Source organism: Loxodonta africana, chromosome X, assembly GCF_030014295.1.
Source record: "Loxodonta africana isolate mLoxAfr1 chromosome X, mLoxAfr1.hap2, whole genome shotgun sequence".
NCBI lineage: Eukaryota > Metazoa > Chordata > Mammalia > Proboscidea > Elephantidae > Loxodonta > Loxodonta africana.
The window spans coordinates 163,046,883-163,064,080 of NC_087369.1; positions in this window are offsets into that span (position 1 = coordinate 163,046,883).

Genomic DNA, 17,198 nt, shown 5'->3' on the forward strand with positions numbered 1-17,198 from the left:
GTTTGTCATGGGTCCGTGACGAGATAAGCGGATTGTTGTGCCAGAATGTAAATCAACATACTGCTGGCTTCATCCAAACAGTCCTGCTATCAAAATAAAATGTCAGCTGAGTGAAACAGCAGGCTTAGTGATGTCGTTGATTTACGCTGGCACAAGCTCCGTAACTCAACGCCATCGCTATGCCTAGCAGCCAGTTTTCAGCTCTGGGGCCGATGGCTGTTCAGCCTGAGGCTGGACATCCTGCAGAACTGTGCCACACCTCCTGTGTAACGGGAATGGGTTGGGATAGAGGCGGTCACTCGTCCCATGGTCATGGAATGATCATAACCCCTCGGGGGTGAAAATGGCTTGTGCAGACAAAGCTAGCTCCTGGCTGCCTGAGCCAACCCTGCAGATCAGCGCTGCTCAGAGAACCAGTCTGCAGACAGTTGCTGCCTTTCTCTTCCGCGTTTCATCTGTAACAAGCCTGTGCCAATCCTGAGCCCGCTGACCCTCCAGTCCGCTTACAGCTTTTTACCTGCTCTGTTCTATGCGAGGAGACCCTGGGTGGAGCAAATGATTAAGTGCTTGACTACTAACTGAAAGGTTAACGGTTTGAGTCCACCTAGAGGGGACTTGGAAGAAAGGCCTGGCAACCTGCTCCTGAAAAGTTACAGCCTTGAAAAACCTATGGGGTGCCGTTCTGCATGGACACACATGGGATTGCTGTGATTTGGAATCAACTCAAAAGCAGTGGGTTTGGTTTTTTTTCTTAGCTCTGTACAGCAGTGGTTCTAGTCTGCAGTTTGTTACCCAGGCTCCTGTGTTAACTGACTTCCTGCCGGGCTCAGCTAGTGGGGGACACTGGTTGGAGACAGAGGAGGAAGAGAGAGGGAGAAGTCAGGGAATTTCTTCCGCTACTTCTCCATGGCCCAGGGTCACCAACTTATCCTAGTTTGTCCAGGACTCTCCTGCTATCAGCACTGAAAGTCCCAGGTCCCAGGAACCCCTGCAGTGCTGGGCAAACCAAAAGGGCCAGTCATCCTGGCTCGGCCTCAAGCCCTCTCTTCTTGCAGGGCTGGCTCGCCTCCCTCCTCTGTCCCAAGGGTCGCTGCTGTGCTTCCAGCTTCCACCAAGTGACCCCAGACCCTGGACTCTGTAACACCACCCCCTCCTTTTGTCCCCCCAGCCTTCGGTTCTAGCAGCTTCCTGCTACCGCTAATGTCCAGGTTGCCTCTTCATCTTTTGTGGTTTCTCAGCAGCTCCCGCACCTGAGTCTCCAATTCCTGGCATTGCATTCCCTCTGTTGCTTACACTTGATGTGGTTTGTTTTACTGCTTAGACTCTGACCAGTGCAATGGGGATAATAGTACTTACTTTATACTGTTAGCGTGATGATTAAATTAGTTAAATAAACCACTTAGAGCAGCGCTTGGCACATGGTAATTGCTTGTTAAATGTGAGCGGTTGTTATTATTAGTGTAGTGTGAACTAACATTTATCACGCCCTTGCCATGTGCCAGGCACTATGCTAATCACTTTACACCCATTATCTTCTTTAAGCCTTATAACCCTCCTACCTGGGTTAACATGTCCTCGAGTTAATTGCCTAGTAAACCTGTTTGTATTTCACGCCTAGCAGTGCAGGATTCTTCTGGATCACTTCCCTTCCTGAAACCACCCGCATTGGTTTGTTTATGGAGCACTCTCTCTGGCTCTTAGAACATGAAGGAGAACAAGACAGAACTTGCATGCGATGGGCGCAGTCTAGCGGGGGAGACTGCCATGTCCTGGCAGCGCAGAGTGGGTGGTGCCACCTCAACGAGTGCAGCAGTGTGGCAGAGCTGGCAGGAGCATGGGTCCTGGGGCCCCACTGCCGGGGTTTGAATCCAGGCTCTGCCACTTTCTACCTCTGTTTAAAGGGTGTCATGAATTGAATTATGTTCCCCCCAAAATATGTGTATCAACTTGGTTAGGCCATGATTCCCAGTATTGTGTGGTTGTCCTCCATTTTGTGATTGTAATTTCATGTTGAGAGGATTAGGGTGGGACTGTAACACCACTCTTACTCAGGTCACCTCCCTGATCTAAGGCAAAGGCAGCTTCCCTGGGGTGTGGCCTGTACCACCTTTTCTCTCTCAAGAGATAAAAGGGAAGGGAAGCAAGCAGAGAGTTGGGGATCTCATACAACCAAGAAAGCAGCACCAAGTGCAAAGCGCGTCCTTTGGACCCAGGTTCCCTGCGCCTGAGAAGCTCTTCGACCAGGGGAAGATTGAGGACAAGGACCTTCCTCCAGAGCCGACAGAGAGAGAAAGCCTTCCCCTGGAGCCGACACCCTGAATTTGGACTTGTAACCTACTAAGACTGTGAGAAAATAAATTTTTCTTTGTGAAAACCATCTACTTGTGGTATTTCTGTTATAGCAGTACTAGGTGACTAAGACAAAGGGTAAGTCATTTAACCTCTGTGCCTCAGTTTCCTCATGTGACGAAAGAATTCTTTTTATGGTTTTTTTTAGGGGTTGTTTTGAGGGTAAATGTGTTAATATTTTCAAAGGGCTTAGAACAGTGGCTGACATGCAGTAAATACTATGTAAAAATAAAACAAACCAGTTGCCGTTGAGTTGATTCCAACTCACAGCGACCCCATACACTGCAGAGCAGAACTGCACTCCATAGGGTTTGCAAGGCTGTGAACTTTTGGAAGGAGATCGCCAGGCCTGTCTTCCCCCATGCCTCTGGGTGAGTTTCAATCATCAGCCTTTCAGTTAGTAGTCAAATGCTTAATCATTTGCGCCACCCAGGTTTGTTAAAAAAATAATAAAATAAATAAGACCAAGCAATCCTGGGGAGAACCCAGAGGCTGAGTGTCACTTGATTCTACCTACACGTTTTAGGGAAAGTTTCACAAAGGAGGTGACATTGGAGCTGGGTCATGAAGAACTAGTGCAAGTTTTCCTGGTAAAGAAGAAAGCATCCCAAATAGTAGGAAAAGCGTGTGCAAAGGCACAGGGTTATGAAAGGGCCTAGTGTCTGGGGAATTATGAGACGTGAGTAGCTGGAGTTGTAGCAGGAGAAGAGGCTCAAGATTTAGGCTGGGATATGTAGGACAAGGTCTTGAATGCCATGCTAAGAAATTCGGGTTTGATTCTGAGGGAAGAGATGGGGGAGCCAACAGGGACTCTAAGTAGGAGAGAGTGAAATGATCTGCTTTATTTTCAGGACATGTCATTCTGATGTCGGTATCAGGTTAAAACTGAAACCCTGTTCAGGTGTAATTAAAAATAGAGGGCCAGGGATAGCTCAGTGACAGAATTCTTGCCTTCCGTGCAGGAAACCTGGTTCTATTCCCAGCCAAAGCACCTCATACGCAGCCGCCACTTATCTGTCAGTGGAGGCTTAGTGTGTTGCTATGATGTTGAACAGGGTCCAGCAAAGCTTGCACACTAAGATGGACTAGGAAGAAAGAGCTGGTAATCTACCCCTGCAAATCAACCAGTGAAAACCCTATGGGTCACAACAGTCCAATGGGGCCTCCATGAGTCGGGGGCCTGTCTCAACGGCAGCTAACAACAACAACAAAAATAGAATAGAACCAAGTAGCCCCAAATTGGGAACAACTCAAATGTCCATCAACAATAAAATGGATGGATAAATTGTGTGGTATATTCACACAATGCAACACTGTACAGTGCTGACAATGAGCTACATTGTGCAGTAACTAATCTTAGAAGGAGCCCTGGAAGTGTAATGGTTAAGGGCTTGGTTGGTAACTGAAAATTTGGCAGTTCGAACTCACCAGCCTTTCTGTAGGAGAAAAGACTTGGTGATCTGCTCCCGTAAAGATTAAAAAAATTACAGCCTAGAAAACTCTATGGGGCAGTTCTACTCTGTCGTATAGGGCTGCTATGAGTCGGAATCGACTCGATGGCACACAACAACAACCTCAGTGCCTGGCGCACAGCACACTTGATTAATATCTGCTGAATGTAGGCATTAAGGTATCATGGAGTCAGTACCTGTGAGTTTCAGTGAAGGCTCTGCCACTCTGTTTAATCTTGAGCAAGTCCCGCCCCTCTCCCAGCCTCAGTTTCCCTATCTCAGCAATGAAGGAGTTGGACCAGGTGATCTCTGAAGTCCCTTCCGGCTCTAGGTGATTCTCAAACTCAGAGTCAAGCAGCTAGCTCTACCATTTTTTCACTGATGCTGTGTGCTCTGGCTATATCAGTAGGGTGGGGAGTTCTACGTGTTTTTGGTATGGCATAAGTCACTTTCTGTGTCTCCAACAGACGCCTGTTGATGATGAGTGGACCTACCCAAAAAGGAGTCCCATTCTCCTTGTTTCCCTTCAGTGTTACTACAGTTTATGCTATTATCATTTTTTCAAGGAAAAAATAAGCCCAAAGGGACTTACGATAACCCGAAGCAAGTGGCTGCCAATTAAGTTAACTTGAAAGGCAGTTTTTGGAAAACAGAAAGGCCTCCTTTGAAGAACTGTAGAAATTAAAACAATTAATAATAACAGGAGGCAATATAGTTGAATGGCTTAGAGAACAGGCATTGGCTTCAGACAAACCTTGGCTCTGCCAAGTCCTTGCTGGCTGTGTGGCCTTGGACAAGTTACCTCAGTTTGTTGAGTTTCCTTGGCTGCAAAATGGAGTCAATATCAGAACCCAGCCCAGAGGACTGTAGTAAGGATTCACTGACTCCAAGTATTTAACCGCTTAGCTAAGTGCCTGGCACACCATAGATCTCCAACAAATTGTGGCTACTCCGATAGTAATTATTATGTGACAACACCTAAAAAGTCTCTTCAACTGAGTTTGTGAAGACAACTGGCAAAAAAGCAAGACAGAGCATGGCATGTACATGAATGGCAAAAAAAAAAAAAATTAATTCTTATTATGGCTAAAAGATCTCAATGAATTCCACTATTTGAGTAAGTCAGTTTTCCATTCTGACTCATGGTGGTTCCATGTGTGCCAGAGGAGAACTGGGCTTCTATCAGAGGTAGATTGCCAGGTCTTTCTTTTGCAGCACCTTTGGATGCACTCAAACCTCCACCCTTTGGGTTAGCAGCCGAGCTCATTAACCATTTGTGCCACCAGAGGACATTAAATTGAGGAAGAGCATGGTACTGGTGGGGCCCTGGTGGTGTAGTGGTTAAGGGCTATGGCTGCTAACCAAGAGGTCGGCAGTTGGAATCCACCAGGCGCTCCTTGGAAACTCTATGGGGCAGTTCTACTCTGTCAGATAGGGTCACTATGAGTAAGACTCCACCACAATGGGTTTTTTTTTTTTTATGGGAGTGGTTAGGAGGGAGCTTCTTAGCCCCTCTGATCCTTAGCTTTCCTGTGGATGTGAGAGTCCCTAATCCACACATCACGAGGTTGTTGTAAATTAAGTGTAAATGTCATCATGCTGGTAAAGCGCTTAGCATGGTGCCTGGCACATAGTAAGCCCCCCAAAAACAGAAGCTGGTGTTACCACCGATGTTGTTGCTTTTACTGTCATTAGTCTTGAGCCCGAGCCTTTGGAGCCCTTGGTGGCCAGTGCAGGCTGCTGTGGTTAGAGCTCGGAGTGTTTCATCCAAACCTGTTCTCAGGCTTCTACATTCTGCGTCAAGTGAACTTCTGGGCATTTTAAAACACAAAGGCGAGCTGAGGGGCCCCCGAAGTGCCCCGGGTTTTCAAAGGGAACGCCGGCGCCTGGAAGCAGCGGTGATCCCGGGTGGCGCGGTGGGCGCTGCCCCAGCCCGGCCCGGCCAGCCCCGGGGGGGGGGGGGCGCCGCCGGGGCCACCTGCGCGCCCAGCGGGGGCACGGGTCGCCGCGGCCACGCGGCCTGGTCCAGAGGTGTTCCCAGGTACCCGAGCCTCGCGGCGTTTCAAGGGCCGGCTGCGGAGCTTGAAAAGGGCCCGCCACTGGGCCAGCGTTTTGTGTTTGCCAAACAAAGCGTGCAGGCAAGCGGGCCGAGGGGCGGGCCAGCGCGGCACAAAGGCCGGGCCGGCAGGCCGGGAAACACAGCTCAGTGGGCCTGAATGACACGCTGGGCCCCGAAGCCCGGGCTGGCCGATCACAGGGCTGAGACTGGGCGGCACTGATCCGGTCTCAAGCCAGGGAGCCAGCCGGGGGGACGCGGGGTTTGTGGGGCCACCGGCCCGCAGGCCGCAGATTAGGGCTCTTTGAGATGAACGGATCTCCCCGCCTGAGCGCGGGCCCTCCAAATGGAGGGGCCAGGCTAGGAATGTGCCTCCGTTTCTGTGGGCAGCCCAGACCGAGATGTCCTCTCTTGGTCTTCTGGAAAAGGAGGAGGGGGTCGGGCGCATGTTCCCTAGGGCCCCCTGCTCCTCACAGATCCGACCCCTCCAGTGCCTGACACTGGTCAAGGCATGGTAAAAAAAAAAAAGGAGGGAGGGGCAAATTGGATGGGCAGTGGGAAGGATACCGCCGAGATGTGTAGTTCAACTACCGGGGCTTCTGTTCCTTAGTTCTTGTCTAAGGCCTATGCTTGACTGGGTGGCCTTGTCTTCTTTGAACATGATTATGGGTCTTTCCATTTTTTTCTTTGTATCTTTTTGTGTTTTCCGGATCATTGACCATGGTTACAAATTATTTATAAAATCAGGGGACAAAAATCAACAAACATTGTTCAAAACAGAAAGAAAACTAGCTGAAGGGAGAAGCGTTAGGGAGGCCGAAATCAGGGCAATGTAGTAATGATGATGATATCTTACACATCGCTTGGAACCGATTATTGCCACACGCATGAGTCACATTCACTGTTTACCGCAGTCACGCTGACTTAACACAGGGCCTGGTACGCGATATTGGGTCAAGAAATGGCCGGATCTGCGCCTGCGTGGTGGCAGGCTGGTGGAATCCAACGCCCTCGAACAAACGAAGTCGCTGAGGTTCAGAGAGGCCAAGTGGTGCGCAACCAGGTCTGAAATCCACCAACTGCAAATCCAAGGCCCCTTTCCCGATGCTCCATAGAATCCTGAAGGGCTTCTTCAAATACCGGCTATTTCATTTCCCGCGTCTGTGTTCATTTCAGGACCATGAGGCCCCAGGCTTCCTTTCTAAAGACACAAGGTTTTGTTTGTTTTTGTCGTAATGACACACTCGGCATCATTAAGTGTCCGTGAAGAGGAATCTTTTAGTTGCATTAGAAACGTGGTTTGTGACCGCTGAGAGCCTTGGGAAACGAAGCTCTCCTCGCAGGAAGAGGCAGGTTGCTAATGAAACGGTTTTCTGGGGGCGGGGTTTCTGCATTCTCTTAGAGCCAGCTTTAGCATTATTGCCAAGGAAAAGCTTAGGCCACGTCTGAAGGACGCTGTGATTTGTGAGTATAAACAGTTCAGATGTAAGCAAAGCGGTTCTTCCCCAGGAAAAGATTTTCCCATCCATAGCTGCTTTCCCTGATTTGTAAATCGTAACTGACACAAAATAGTTTAAACCCTGCTCTGGTTGAAAGTTTACTCAAGGAATCTGGCCAAATAGTTGAGCAAGAATATTTTTGATGTTAATTCAGTATTGTTTAAATCATTTTATGTGAAACCCTCGAAATGAGTTTTCACCATGATTTATTTCAATTCTTTTTTTCCCTATTTTTTATATTGATGTCTTGCTTGAAAGTCCTCTTTGCCAGTGTCTTATTTTCACTTGAAACATTCATCATACTGATGAATATAAGTCTACTACTTTATTTTTAAATTTAGTTCTTACGTTCGGTTTTATGAAATTCTTAAACCTCACGTGAAAAATTTTTCTTAAAAATGCACCATGTAAATCCACACTGATCTAGCCCATCTGTTTGGATGAACAGTATCTTGGCTTTCATAGGCAGGAGCGCATGGATATTTCTTTGCAATATTTTTCCCTCACTTAAAACCCCATGAATGAAGTAAGACCTCAGGATGGCCTGAGATAATTTACATACTAATTAGGTAGTGTGGTGTAGTTGAGACAGAGAGAGTGTGCGCAGGCATGGGTGCACCAGCCACAGCACAGAGCTTTCTCTGGAAGCTGATAGACATGGGCTCCATGGCTTAATAGCAGTGTGATGGTGGGCAAGTTGCTTAGCCTTCCTGGGTCTCACTTCACCCATCAGTCAAATGCTGAGACCTGTTAAGAGGCTAAAATGAGATATGTATGAAAAGAGTTTGGCACAGTAAGTGCTCAAAAAAGGCTCATTCCTTTTTCCTATTCACAAGTAGCCTTCAACCTCCTCCTTTATAAAAAAGACCAATTTTCTCACCTATGAAGTGGGGATAATGACACTTACATTAAGGGCTGTAGAGTATAGGCTGTTGGTTAAGTGCATGGGTTCTACACTCAGAAGCTCTGAGTTCAAATCTTAGCTCCACCACTAGCTGTGTGACCTTGTACAACTGAATTAATAGCTTTGCTCTTCATTGCCCTCTTCTATAAAGCTAGGGTGGTCTGGTGGGGGGGTGGTCATACCCATCACCTAGGGAGGTTGTGAAGACTTAATGAATTAATGCATAACCTTTGTGTGCATGGCTCCCTTTGGCAGTCTGGTGAAGCTTGTGGACCCCCTCTCAGAATAATACTTTTAAATGCAGAAATATATTGGATTACAAAGGGGAAACTAGTAATAAGGAAATCAAGTTATCAAAATATTTTTTAAAACGAATTTGTGATAGCTGTGCTTCTTTAGTAGCACATTAAATAAATAATACAATTTACCAGTCTAATATCTACCTTTTTTTAAGTAATAATGAATGTAAATGGCATTGTGAGATAACTGCAACAACTGTAATGTACTGTAAAAATATCTGCGATCTTTCTGTCAGTGTTAAAGTCACAGGCACCATCTGGTCTGTTACCTACATGCGTAATTGAAGAAAATGCTGGCTTTCAGTGAGAGGTTAGTGGAAATTAAGTTGTACTTTTTTTTTTCCATTCATGTTTATGGATACCAGATTAAGAACCAAACCCTGATTAGCACAATAAATGCCAGCTAATATTACATCCTGTCATCTCAGAAGCGAGGACAGTGAGACCTCTGCTTGTTTAGTTTGGATACATCATCAAGAAAGACCAATCACTAGAAAAGGGCATCATGTTTGGTAAAGGAGAGGGCCAATGAAGAAGAGGAAAATCCTCAATGAGATGGATTGACGCAATAGCTGCAACAATGGACTCAAACATACCAACAATCATGAAGATGGCACAGGACTGGGCAACGTTTTGTTCTGTGATACATAAGGTCACCATGAGCCATAGCCAACTTGACAGCACCTAACAACAACATTATTATGTCACATGGGTCAGGTGGATTATGTGAAATAATGAATGCGATGGCCATGGCAAATATCAGCCACTTGGTACGTAGTAACTATTTCAGGTATTTGCATTTAGAGCTCACTGGAATGCCCATCCATCCCCAGCCATTGTTGCAGGAAAGCAGCCATAGACAATATATAAACAAATGGGTGAGGCTATGTTTCAATAAAACTTTATTTACAAAAACAGGCAATGGACCAGATTTGGCCCATGGGCCACAGTTTGCCAAATCCTGCATTAAAATATTGTTGCTTGACAGCCATCTAAGATGCATCAACTGGTCTCAACCCACCTGGATCAAAGGAGAATGAAGAACACCAAGGACACAAGGTGATTACAAGCCCAAGAGATAGAAAGGGCCACATGAACCAGAGACTATATCATCCTGAGACCAGAAGAACTAGATGGTGCCTGGCTACAACCGATGTCTGCCCTGACAGGGAACACAACAGAGAACCCCTGATGGTGCAGGAGAGCAGTGGGATGCAGACCCCAAATTCTCATAAAAAGACCAGACTTAATGGTCTGACTGAGACTAGAAGGACCTCTGTGGTCATGGCCCCCTAGACCTTCTGTTGGCCCAGGACAGGAACCTTTCCCAAAGCCAGCTTATCAGACATGGATTGGACTGGACAATGGGTTGGAGAGGGATGCTGGTGAGGAGTAGGCTTCTTGGATCAGGTGGGCACTTGAGACTATGTTGGCATCTCCTGCCTGGAAGGGAGATGAGAGGGTAGAGGGTGTTAGAAGCTGGCGAAATGGACACGAAAAAAGAGTGGAGGGAGGGAGCGGGCTGTCTCATTAGGGGGAGAGTAATTGGGAGTGTGTAGCAAGGTGTATATGGGTTTTTGTGTGAGAGACTGACTTGATTTGTAAACTTTCAGTTAAAGCACAATAAAAATTAAAAAAAAAATCCCTAAGGAGATATGGCTGGAATCTCCTTAGGTATTTGTGAAATGATGGATAGGGTCCTGGAACAGAAAAACGACATTAGGTAAAAAACAAGAAAGTCTGAAAAAACTATGGACTTTAGTCAATAATAATTTATCAATATTGGTTCATTAATTCTAACAAATGTATTGTGCTAATGTAAGATGTTAATAATAGGGAAACGTATACATGAGGGGATTTAACATGGGAGCTCTCCGTACTACATGTGAATTTTTCTGTAAATCTACAATGATTCTAAAAAATAAAGTCTATTAATAAAAAACTTGAAAAAAATATTGTTACTTGAGGACTGTCAAATTCAACTTAAAACATTTCAACTTATCATGCCTTGTCAAGTACGTGGCACAGAATCCTACTGGGAAATGCTTGTGAACACCCTTTGTAATAGCCAGAAAGTGTTCTACAAATGTTACCTAATCACAGTGACCTGAATTTTCTTGGCCTGTTATCTGCTATAATGTCTAGAACTGTCTTGTCTGTGAAGACAAAGAGAAATATAAAGCCAATAACAAGGATGATAGACTGAGTAATTAGAACCAACAGCACTTTAATATGTGGGAAAAGTAAATGACATAAAAAAAAACCATTAATGACAATATTACCTTGTATCTGGAGCTTTCTCCAAGGTGCTGTAACTACCCTGCAGCTGTCGCCTGCTTGGCACACTGTAGGTGTTTGGTACACAGTTGTTGGTCGATTGACTCTCCACAGTGCTCCCGATGAGGCTCCAAGGAAGAAGAAGAGAAAGCATGTACTCATTTGGAAATCTCAGTACTTCCGTTGTACAGACAGCATTCTGGTATTTCCAGGGTTGATGGAAGGGGAGATGGTTTGAGGTTCATTCAAATTGAACAGTCAAAGTACCAGAATGGTTACTCTTCAGACAGAGGCATTGTCTCAGGTCAACAAACATTACTGAGCAAGCTACTAGGTGCAAGGTGCCATGCTGAGATAGTGTGAAAAAAAATAGCAGTGGCTTCTTCTTTTTTTAACATTTTATTGTGCTTTAGGTGAAAGTTTACATAGCAAATTAGTTTTCCAATCAATAATTCACACGCAAATTGTTCTGTGAAATGGACTACAATCTCCCCAACGTGTTAGAACTCTCCCCATTTCCTCCCTGGGTTCCCCATTTCCATTCCTCTGGCTTCCCTGCCTCTCCCTGTCTTAAGCAGCTTAAGCAGATCCCCTTCATGGGAAGATAGAACATTTCAAGACTTCTATCCAGGCCCAAACACTAGAAACTTCCTTCAGCCATAGAAGTAAGTCCCCAAACGTGGTTCCTGCTTCTTCTGCTTGCTGGAGTGGGAATAACCATCCTGCATGTGCCAGGGCAGCAGGATAGAGATGTACTCCTGGCAGGCTAAGCTACAACCCTGAGAGAATTTTCTCCTAGAAATTATGTTTATCTGGAGTCTTGAGTTTTATAGGTGACAGATCCTGTCTTTTTTTTTTTTTTTTTTTAAGCTGCCAGGCCTGGCCCTACACCACACAGCTGGCACCACATCAGGAAGTGGGTTGATAAGTCCATCTCAGTCACCCGGGCACCGCTCAGGGTTTTGGTTCTGAGCCATCTCATACCCTGAACTAGTTCCCAGACCTCCTGCCTTCTAGCCTCATTTTTCATTGTCACTCTCACCTTTACCCTACATAACTCATGCTCGGTATTGCTTCTCTAGTGAAAACCATTGGTTCCCACCTTTCTTTTCTTTCTTTCTTTCAGTTGCTGTCAAGTCGATTCCAACTCATGAGGACCCCATGCGTGTCAGAGTAGAGCTATGCTCCATAGAGTTTTCAATGGCTGATTTTTCTGCAGCAGATCACCAGGTCTATTCTTCTGAAGCACCTCCGGGTAGGCTTGAAACACCAACCTTGTTTACTGTCTAAACTCCTTTAGCCTGTGGGGCTGGGGGTAGGGCTTCCACAGTGCTAGAATTGGTGAAAGTCTCCTGGATGTAGCTGCAAAGGATGCTCAAATCAAGACAGTGTGCAGAGAGGAGAATCAAGTTGGAACCCAATGTCAATAAGCCAGAGAACGGCATGCAGATACGTGGGAAAGCTGAGTGGGCAGCAGGAGGCTGGGAGCGGTCACTGAAAGCCAGGCTATGTGGCTGGGGAGTGAAAGCACATTGAGAATGAGAGTAAACATTAGCAGGCTGAGAAAAGAAGTAGAAAGACAAGCCTAGCTAGATGTCGGAAACAGGTCATATATCGTGGCCAATTTGACCCCTCCCCTAACCAGGGGCATGGCACATGGGAAAGCCAGATGTATTTAGAGGGTCGAAGGACAGACAAACACTGTATTAGTCAAGGTAAGCTAACTTACATTGTGGTAACTAACTACCCACAATTTCAGGGACTTAACACAAGTTTATATTTCACTTATGGTACTGTCCTACATGGGTCAGAGTGGCTTTGTACCACATAGTCACTCAAAGACCTAGGCTGACAGAGCCTATTCCATCTTGTAGCTATACCATCTGGAACATGTGGCCTCTTCGGTTGCCATCTAGAGAGAGAGTTGCTCACCAGCCATTAAATGCTGGGTTGGCCTAGGGTTGACTTGAGGGCATTGGTGGTTCAGTGATAGAAGTGTCCTCTTCCATGCAAGAGATCTGGGTTCAATTTCCAGCCAATGCACCTCAGGCGCAGCCACCACCTGTCTGTCAGTTGAGACTTGCGTGTCACTATGATCCTGAATAGGTTTCAGCGGAACATACTAGGAAGAAAGGTGTGGTGATCTAGTTCTGAAAATCAGCCAGTGAAAACCCTATGAATCGCAACATGGCATGTTTTATTCTCTTGTGCATAGGGTCACCATGAGTGACAGGATTGACTCACATCGTTTCTGCTTATCGTCCGTTGGCTTAAACTAGTCACTTGGTCCTGCCCAACTAGAACGCGGCTGGGAAATGTGGGGAGCACATAGATACCACTGAACCACAGGTATTATCCTATGGTAATGATGGCGATAGTAATAATAACATTTGCTATTATCTATTGCACACTTATTATACACCAAGCACTTTGCTAAGTGCTTTGCATGCATTGCCTCAGTTAATCTTAACATCATGAGCTCCTTGCTCTCCAGGGCCTCAGCTTCTCCTGCAAGTAAGTGGAATGCAACCTAGTGATAGGGGTTGGGGAGCTAACGACTCAGCAGCTAAGAGGTGCCGGAGAAACACTCCCCGCTCCCCAGAAGAGGCTGACTGAATCTGTTGTCTTGCTTCCAGTGCTGCAGGTGGGGCATTCAGAATACACTCCCAATCTATTCATTGTTGCCAAAAGGAAATACGACCATTTTCCACTTACCATGCTGGTGTTTTTTTATGCTGGTGTTGCTTTAAATATAATTCCTGTGAGAAATTATACGCCAGTGGGAAAGTATTCATGGAATAAGTTCAGGAACTCCCAGTTGTATTGTTTCAGCCTCTCTGGGAAAAGATACCTATATATTGGCAGGTGGATGATTTCTCGAGGCCCATGGGCCCGACTGGCAGATACTAGATGGATGGTCAGCCTGTCTCCCCCTCCTTCCTCAGGCTCTTTCCGGACAGGAAGGTGTTCTAGATGTGTCATGGAAACTTTCCTCTTGAGCCTGCCTGTGTTTGCCCACCTGAACCTCTGAGGTGTTTACCTTATTGTGAAAGCTGTTACGGTGCTGTACACAAATACAGCCCTCTTGTCTTCCACTTTCACCATCTGATGAATTAGCTGATGAGGCACCATCCTTCAGTACTTTCTCAATTGATTACTGCACGCTTTGATATGCCTTTTTTCTCCCAAAGGCTTCTCATAAACTTTATAGGAACCAAGACAACAACGTGTACAATTTGGCAGCTAGAAATTGCGATTTAATAAGTCTCCGGCACAACGCAGCGTGTCTATAGATAGCCTGTGGGATTAGGCTCCTAGCTTCATTTGGAACTGGGTGCAGCCGACCTGAATAATGAAACAGGGGGCCCAAAGTTATGAATCCCCTCCGAGCATTGCTTCATTAGAATCCCCTGACAAAAAAAGAAATGAGACTCATCTCATCAGCTCGATTTTATGGCATCTGATTAGACCACTATTTTCTCAGCAGGTCCCTTTTCTTTAAACTGTTGACTATGGATGGCTTGCTGAATAGAATGAACTTTGGACCACTAAATTGCAGCATTATGGTTATTTAGTGTAATTTATGAAAAACGGGAGAAGCCATGATCACCTACTTCTTGTTGCTAATGATGTCTCCATTTATCTGAACAGGTATGGGTTTGGAACATCCCTCCCACCCCTAACACTTATCCTGGAATACTGCCCAATTAGAGACCTCAAAATGATATTTGGAGGTCAAGCTCTACAGAGGATAAACTAAAAATTAATAGCTCCAGTACATGTGTTTACCTAATAAGTCCCTTCATTCAGTGTTTGACTTCTAATTCTATGGATTTGGTAAAAGCCTAAATGAGCCTTTAGTATGATGTACTCCATTAGTGCATCACTATTTCCCTGTTTTGAGATACAGGGGAAGATGTTGAAATCATGTAGTATTTATTCCGAGCATTGGGATAATGAAAGTAGTACAACATGCCACTCTTTTCTGATTAGTGGGAAATCCACAGTCACAACCACGTTGCAAATATACAAGCCATCCTAAAATAATTGCTGCCTGTATCGGTCATCTTCTAGAATATTGATTTGTAGAGGCTGCAGATCACTTGTGGTTCTCTCAAGCGTCTAGTAACAGAGAGACCAGTTTGATGGAGTGGTGAACGAGATCATGCACTTTGGAGTCAGTCAGAGTTGGGGCCTCATACTAGTTGTAGCAAATGAAAGCCGTGTGACCTTGGGTGAGTTTTTACTCTTCTTGAGCCTTACTAGCCTTATTTGTAAAATGTGGGTGTGACAGTGACCGCTCAAAATACAATTGGTCTCTATTCACCTGGAGTAGTAGAAGAAAAAGGAGACAAAGAAATGGTCTGCAGTTCTAACTGCTTCTGTGAACCTCCTTTGCCATGAGACCAGAAGAAATGGATGGTGCCTGGTTACCATTACTGATCATTTTGATCAAGGACCCAATAGATGGATCTTGATCAAAAGGAGGAAAAATGTGGGACAGAACATCAAATTCCTTTGAAAACTGAGACTTACTGGATCCATTGAGATGGGGAGAACCCCTGAATCTATTGTCCTGAAATAATCTTTAATCCTTGAACCAAAACTATCCCAGGAAGTCATCTATAAGCAAAATAACAGTTTAGCTTAATTAATAAAGAATATTGGCTTTGAACATTTCACTCTTTTGAACAATTATATGTGACCAAATGGACAGCAGTAGGTCTAAAGCACAGATGAGAACTTTAAGAGGCATAGAGGATAAAAGTGAATGGTGACGAAACAATATGGGAAGAGATAATGAGAGTGGTAACACGATGTGAAGAATGGAAACAATGACATGGATCTGTACCTACAGAACTTGTTGAACAGGTGTATGTTTTGTTGTATACATTCTCACCAAAAAATACAGTTTTAAAAAATTAACAAGAGAGCTCAATAAGGTGGGTGAAAAATAAATATTAACTCCAAAAAAAAAAGTGTGGGTGTGAATGCCTACCTAATACGGTTATTTGAAGAGTTGAAGGAGAGAGTATATGTGCAGGGCCTAGAGCAGTGCCATTTCACAGCGGGCACTCAATAACTGTTAACACACTTCCCCTTCTAGAGGAGCAAAGCCGAGCTTTAGTGCTCCACCTCACTTTACAGTGTCTCCAGTGATCCATAAGAAATTAAAAGAAATTGTCCAAACAAAAATAGTTTTATACAGCCCTCATTTAAAAAATAAACTTTAGAGTTAGAACTTCCAGGAGGTGGGTTATAGGGCGAGCTCATGACGAACCTAGACATCCTGGAACTACATCGCAAACTACAAAAAGGTTTCTTTTCTGGACTAATAGCCATCAAAGTGGGTCCCACAGAAAATTTGTACTTGCTACTTGCTCTCATTTTCTGATCTAAATTTGGGGTGGGCCTAATCTGGTAACCTCAAATACACACAGGAGAGGCTTCAAAGCAGGCATGGAGCCAAACCTCAAGAACTTCCCCAGACGTGGAGTGAGAAAACAAAACTCACCAGGCCCTCTCAACCTTCCTTGTGGCTCCATATTTGATGTCCCTCCTATTCTAATGCTCAGGGTATCTAAGTAAGTGTGCCCCAAATGTGCTGGAAGGGGGATTAAACTATCCAAATTGTCACAAGATTGACTTTTCTATTGATACACACTGTGATTTCTATGGTAAATTGGAGAAAAATAAACATACACACAAAAGAATTGGAGGCCTGTTTCCTTCAAATAGGACTTTGGAGGGGAGGCAAATGGAAGTATGGATTTTAGTTTAACTCATATCACTTTTTCTTAACAGCTTTAATGAGATACAATTCATACGCTATAAAATTAGTCCATTTAAAGTGGACAATTCAACGGTTTTTCGTATGTTTACAGAGTTGTGCAGCCTCACCACCATTTAATTCCAGAACCTTTTCATTACCCACTAGTAGTCACTCCCCATTTCCCCTAGCCCTCTTCCAGCCCTAGGCAACCACTAATCTACTTGCTATCTCCACAGATTTGCCTTTTCTGCACATTTCATGTAAATGGAATCATACAATACGTGGTCTTTTGTGATTGGCTTCTCTCTCTTAGCATCACGTTTTCAAGGCTCATCCACGTGGCAGCATGTATCAATACTACATTCCTTTTTACGGCTGAATAATATTCCATTGTATGGGTAGGCCCCATATTCTTTATCAGTTCATTAGTTGATGGACATTTGGATTGTTCCACTTTTTGGCTATTAGGAATAACACTGCTATGAATACTCATGTACAAGCTTTTGTGTGGACATATATTTTCATTTCTCTTGGATACATACCTAGAAGCAGAATTGCTAGATCATATGGCAAACTATGTTTAGTGATTT